Raw genomic sequence first — 6,334 nt, forward strand, 5'->3', positions numbered from 1 at the left:
AGACTGGGTGGAGGTAGGAGGTAGAGGATGTAGAGACTGGGTGGAGGTAGGAGGTAGAGGATATAGAGACTGGGGGAGGTAGGAGGTAGAGGATGTAGAGACTGGGTGGAGGTAGGAGGTATAGGATGGAGAGACTGGGGGGAGGTAGGAGGTAGAGGATGTAGAGACTGGGGGAGGTAGGAGGTAGAGGATGTAGAGACTGGGTGGAGGTAGGAGGTAGAGGATGTAGAGACTGGGGGAGGTAGGAGGTAGAGGATGTAGAGACTGGGTGGAGGTAGGAGGTAGAGGATGGAGAGACTGGGTGGAGGTAGGAGGAAGAGGATATAGAGACTGGGTGGAGGTAGGAGGTAGAGGATGGAGAGACTGGGTGGAGGTAGGAGGTAGAGGATATAGAGACTGGGGGAGGTAGGAGGTAGAGGATGTAGAGACTGGGTGGAGGTAGGAGGTAGAGGATGTAGAGACTGGGGGAGGTAGGAGGTAGAGGATGTAGAGACTGGGTGGAGGTAGGAGGTAGAGGATGAAGAGACTGGGTGGAGGTAGGAGGTAGAGGATGGAGAGAGTTTGTGGAGGATGGAGGTAGAGGATGTAGAGACTGGGTGGAGGTAGGAGGTAGAGGATGTAGAGACTGGGTGGAGGTAGGAGGTAGAGGATGGAGAGACTGGGTGGAGGTAGAAGGTAGATGATGTCGATACTGGGTGGAGGATGTAGAGACTGGGTGGAGGTAGGAGGTAGAGGATGGAGAGACTGGGTGGAGGTAGGAGGTAGAGGATGTAGAGACTGGGTGGATGATGTAGAGACTGGGTGGAGGTAGGAGGTAGAGGATGGAGAGACTGGGTGGAGGTAGAAGGTAGATGATGTCGATACTGGGTGGAGGATGTAGAGACTGGGTGGAGGTAGGAGGTAGAGGATGGAGAGACTGGGTGGAGGTAGGAGGTAGAGGATGAAGAGACTGGGTGGAGGTAGGAGGTAGAGGATGGAGAGAGTTTGTGGAGGATGGAGGTAGAGGATGTAGAGACTGGGTGGAGGTAGGAGGTAGAGGATGTAGAGGCTGGGTGGAGGTAGGAGGTAGAGGATGGAGAGACTGGGTGGAGGTAGAAGGTAGATGATGTCGATACTGGGTGGAGGATGTAGAGACTGGGTGGAGGTAGGAGGTAGAGGATGGAGAGACTGGGTGGAGGTAGGAGGTAGAGGATGGAGAGACTGGGTGGAGGTAGGAGGTAGAGGATGTAGAGACTCGGTGGAGGTAGGAGGTAGAGGATGGAGAGACTGGGTGGAGGTAGGAGGTAGAGGATGTAGAGACTGGGTGGAGGTAGGAGGTAGAGGATATAGAGACTGGGTGGAGGTAGGAGGTAGAGGATGTAGAGACTGCGTGGAGGTAGGAGGTAGATGATGTCGATACTGGGTGGAGGTAGAAGGTATATGATGTAGAGACAGGGATGTGAGGTCTGATGTTGTTACTGTCTGGAACACCTGTTCAGTGTACACAGAGACTTAGTTGGTAGGCCTATTCCATTTCAGGGCACACAACATTGGCACAGAGAATCCTCATGTCTCTTTCAATGTGGATTTCAAATGGCCATTGTGATTGGAGGTTGTCCTGCTTGTGTGTGTCTCAGCGTTGGCGTCAATTCTGTTTAAATTCCAGTCAATTCAGGAAGTACAATGAAATTCCAACTCTTCCAATGCTTTTCAATAAGAACATTTTTGCATTGGAATTTGGCTTACTTTCCGAATAGACTGAAATTTAAATGGAATTGACCCAAACCCTGGCATAAAGGATCATAATTATTTAGAAAATAATGAATCCACCTCCTCAATGTAGGATAGCAACATTAATGACAACAGTAGCTCATTCAAAATAAAATGATATGCGACAACAATAGCTCCCTAAAAAATATGCGAAAGAATAACGCAAAAGCTTAGTTACGCAATTGATTTTTAAACAGACTTAAGCTGAATAGTCATTGACTTTTTCCTTCGAGGCCATTCAAAGGCAGATCACCGTTGGTTTCCTTCGAGGCCATTCAAAGGCAGATCACCGTTGGTTTCCTTCGAGGCCATTCAAAGGCAGATCACCGTTGGTTTCCTTCGAGACCATTCAAAGGCAGATCACCGTTGGTTTCCTTCGAGGCCATTCAAAGGCAGATCACCGTTGGTTTCCTTCGAGGCCATTCAAAGGTGGCATCATATCAAAGTGTTCAGGAATACAATGAGAGAGAGAGAGAGAGAGAGTAGCTCGGGGCGTTCCATGAAAGGGAATGAGAGCAAACATCCTTTTGTCTCACTCTCTCTTTCTTTACCTCCTTCTCTTTTTTCCCCTGCCACAAGAAAGGACTGGGAAGGAAGAAGGGAGAAACGGCGAGCAGCTTGACTCAGGGTCCTTTATATTGACAGTTTCTCTTCAGACAGAATATCCCTCTCTCCCTCTCTCCCCAGGGCTGGTCAGATAGACAGATCAAAGGAAGGAGAAGACATTTCCCACAGGGCAGTTTCAGGGGTTTCAACACCTCAGGCCCTGTTTATACCGCGTTGTCTTCACACCGAGAGAGCTCTTCATCATCCTCATCATCTTCATCATCACTATCTCTGTTATTGGGAGGGGTTAAATGAGGAAGACACATTTTGGTTGATTGCACTTGATTGCACTGTGCAACTGACTAGGTATCCCCTTTCCTTTCCCCTGTTATGCACTGATAACAGATTGTAGTCATACTGGTTTAACAACACACAATGACAAAATCATTTGAATGTAGTGCTACTCAGCAGCATATTGCAGATACCACGGATGGCTAACCAACTGAGATACAATAGAATGAAATTTGAGATGCAGCTGGCATTTTTTCCCAACACTGCGGGGACTGAGTGTGTGTGTGTTCCAACTCTGGCCTGATAAACATTCATCATTAACCTCACCATATGGTCCTTGCTGATCAAAATGGCTGAATCAGCATGGTGCCTATCTCTGGAGGGAGGTTCAGCAGGGCAAGTATTGTGTTGAACACACACACACACACAAATGACGCACCTACTGCCTCTTACACCGACAAGGACACACAACACAAACAAACCAAAACCTAGGGACACAGTCCAAGCCTTACAAGTGAATGAACTTGAACAACCTTTTTACCTTGATCACAAACCCAAACCACAAAAAAAAAACACTTAAACCACTAAAATCTTACCCAGTGCTCCCTTTGGCACAGATATCGCTGGATATACTCTTACCTCAGGACTATATGACTGACTGGCTGTAATGTTTAAAGTCTGAGCGTCAGGGTTATGATGGTAATCCACAGACTGTGGTCAGAGTCAGTGGAGCACAGAGGACAGGGGCTTCGTTCCAAATGGCACCCTATTCCCTATCGTATACAGTACAACACTATGGACCAGGGCCCATAGAGCTCTGGTCAAAATTTGTGCACTATGTAGGGAATAGGGTGCCATTTGGGATGCACATTTACTGTGATAGAGAAGAGACAGTGAAGCACGGCCTTACAGCAGCCTATAAGCCACAGAGCTGATGTGATGTCCAATCCATTCTGACGCTCAGTCACTCAGAGCAGGGCTGTCTGTCTGTCTGTCTGTCTGTGGAGCGACGTTCAGCGCCTCTTTTTAGTGAAGCTCCATCGAAATGTCTGTCTGAGCCCAAGGGACTTTTGAAACTAAGCTTTCTGAGCTCTCTCTCTCTCTCTCTCTCTCTCTCTCTCTCTCTCTCTCCTCTCCTCTCCTCTCATTTTGAGGATCAGTGACATCATGTGAAGCAGCTGCAACCCTAATGCTGTACAGACCAATGATGTATATAAAACCTGGATAATGGATGTGATGTATTGGCCAATGAGAGGCTTTGAAGCCACCGGTCAACCATATTGGCGCTCCCTATAAAGAAGCAGTCTTCCATAGGAATGAATGAAAGCTGTTGCACAGCAACTCACTGCCTTCCTGAAGACAAACAATGTATACCAAATGCCTCAGTCTGGTTTTAGACCCCATCATAGCACTGAGACTGCACTCGTGAAGGTGGTAAATGACCTTTTAATGGTGTCAGACCGAGGCTCTGATTCTGTCCGCCTGCTCCTAGCCTTAGTGCTGCTTTTGATACCATCGATCTTATCTGTCAGAAAGATATCAGTTTGTCTCTGTGGATGGTTTGTCCTCTGACAAATCAACTGTACATTTTGGTGTTCCTCAAGGATCTGCTTTAGGACCACTACTGTTTTCACATTCATTCGGAAATTAATGTTAACTTTCACTACTATGCGGATGACACACAGCTGTACATTTCAATGAAACATGGTGAAGCCCCAAAATTGCCCTCTCTGGAAGCCTGTGTTTCAGACATAAGGAAGTGGATGGCTGCAAATGTTCTGCTTTTAAACTCGGACAATACAGAGATGCTTGTTCTAGGTCCCAAGAAAGAAAGAGATCTTCTGTTGAATCTGACAATTAATCTTGATGGTTGTACAGTCGTCTCAAATAAAACTGTGAAGGACCTTGGCGTTACTCTGGACCTTGATCTCTCCTTTTGACGAAAATATCAAGACTGTTTCAAGGACAGCTTTTTTCCATCTACGTAACATTGCAAAAATCTGAACCTTTCTGTCCAAAAATGATGCAGAAAAATGTATCCATGCTTTTGTCACTTCTAGGTTAGACTACTGCAATGCTCTACTTTCCGACTACCCGGATAAAGCACTAAATAAACTTCAGTTAGTGCTAAACACGGCTGCTAGAATCTTGACTAGAATTTTAAAATGTGATCATATTATTCCAGTGCTAGCCTCTCTACACTGGCTTCCTGTTAAGGCAAGGGCTGATTTCAAGGATTTAATGCTAACCTACAAAGCATTACATGGGCTTGCTCCTACCTATCATTCCGATTTGGTCCTGCCGTACATAACCACACGTACACAACGGTCACAAGATGCAATTCTCCTTACTGTCCTGAGAATTTCTAAGCAAACAGCTGGAGGCAGGGCTTTCTCCTACAGAGCTACATTTTTATGGAATGATCTGCCTACCCATGTGAAAGAAGCAGGATACCCGGGCCAGGTCAATTAGAAAGGCCTATTCACAGAAGTGTTTTACGGAGCGTTTGACAGTGATGACGGGTGGTCATTTGACCGCTGACACATAGCAGTTACAGGCAATGAGGCAGTGATCGCTGAGATCCTGATTGAAAACAGCAGAGGTGTATTTGGAGGGCAAGTTGGTCAGGATAAAGTCTATGAGGGTGCCCATGTTTACGGATTTAGGGTTGTACCTGGTGGGTTCCTTGATGATTTGTGTGAGATTGAGGGCATCTAGCTTAATTTGTAGGACTGCTGGGGTGTTAAGCATATCCCAGTTTTGGTCACCTAACAGAACAAAATCTGAAGCTAGATGGGGGGTGATCAATTCACATATGGTGTCCAGGGCACAGCTGGGAGCAGAGGGGGGTCGATAACAGGCGGCAACAGTGAGAGACTTATTTCTGGAGAGATTCATTTTTTTAATTAGAAGGTTGAACCGTTTAGGTATAGACCTGGAAAGTATGACAGAACATTGCAGGCTACCTCTGCAGTAGATTGCAACTCCTCCCCCTTTGGCAGTTCTATCTTTACGGAAAATGTTGTAGTTGGGTATGGAAATCTCAGAATTTTTGGTGGCCTTCCTAAGCCAGGATTCAGACACGGCAAGGACATCAGGGTTGGTGAAGTGTGCTAAAGCAGTGGGTAAAACAAACTTAGGGAGGAGGCTTCTGATGTTAACATGCATGAAACCAAGGCTTTTTCGATCACAGAAGTCAACAAATGAGGGTGCCTGGGGACAGGCAAGGCCTGGGTTTACCTCCACATCACCCGAGGAACAGAGAAGGAGTAGGAGGAGGGTACGGCTAAAGGCTATCAAAACTGGTCGTCTAGATCGTTGGGGACAGAGAATAAAAGGAGCCGATTTCTGGGCATGGTAGAATATATTCAGGGCATAATGTGCAGACAGGGGTATGGTGATGTGCAGGTACGGCGGAGGTAAGCCCAGGCACTGAGTGATGATAAGAGAGGTTGCATCTCTGGACATGCTGATTATAATGGGTGAGGTCACCGCATGTGTGGGAGGTGGGACAAAGCAGGTATCAGAGGTATGATGAGTGGAACTATGGGCTCCATTGTAAACTAAAACAATGATAACTAACCTAAACAACAGGATACAAGGCATATTGACATTTGAGAGAGACATAAAGCGAGGCATAAAGCAATCACAGGTGTTGATTGGGAGAGCTAGCTAAGACAACAACGTGTAAGACAACAACAGCTAATCAGATAAAACACCAACAACAGGTAAAATGGCGATGAATGGT

This window comes from Oncorhynchus nerka, linkage group LG18 (assembly GCF_034236695.1).
Source record: "Oncorhynchus nerka isolate Pitt River linkage group LG18, Oner_Uvic_2.0, whole genome shotgun sequence".
Classification (NCBI taxonomy): Eukaryota; Metazoa; Chordata; class Actinopteri; order Salmoniformes; family Salmonidae; genus Oncorhynchus; species Oncorhynchus nerka.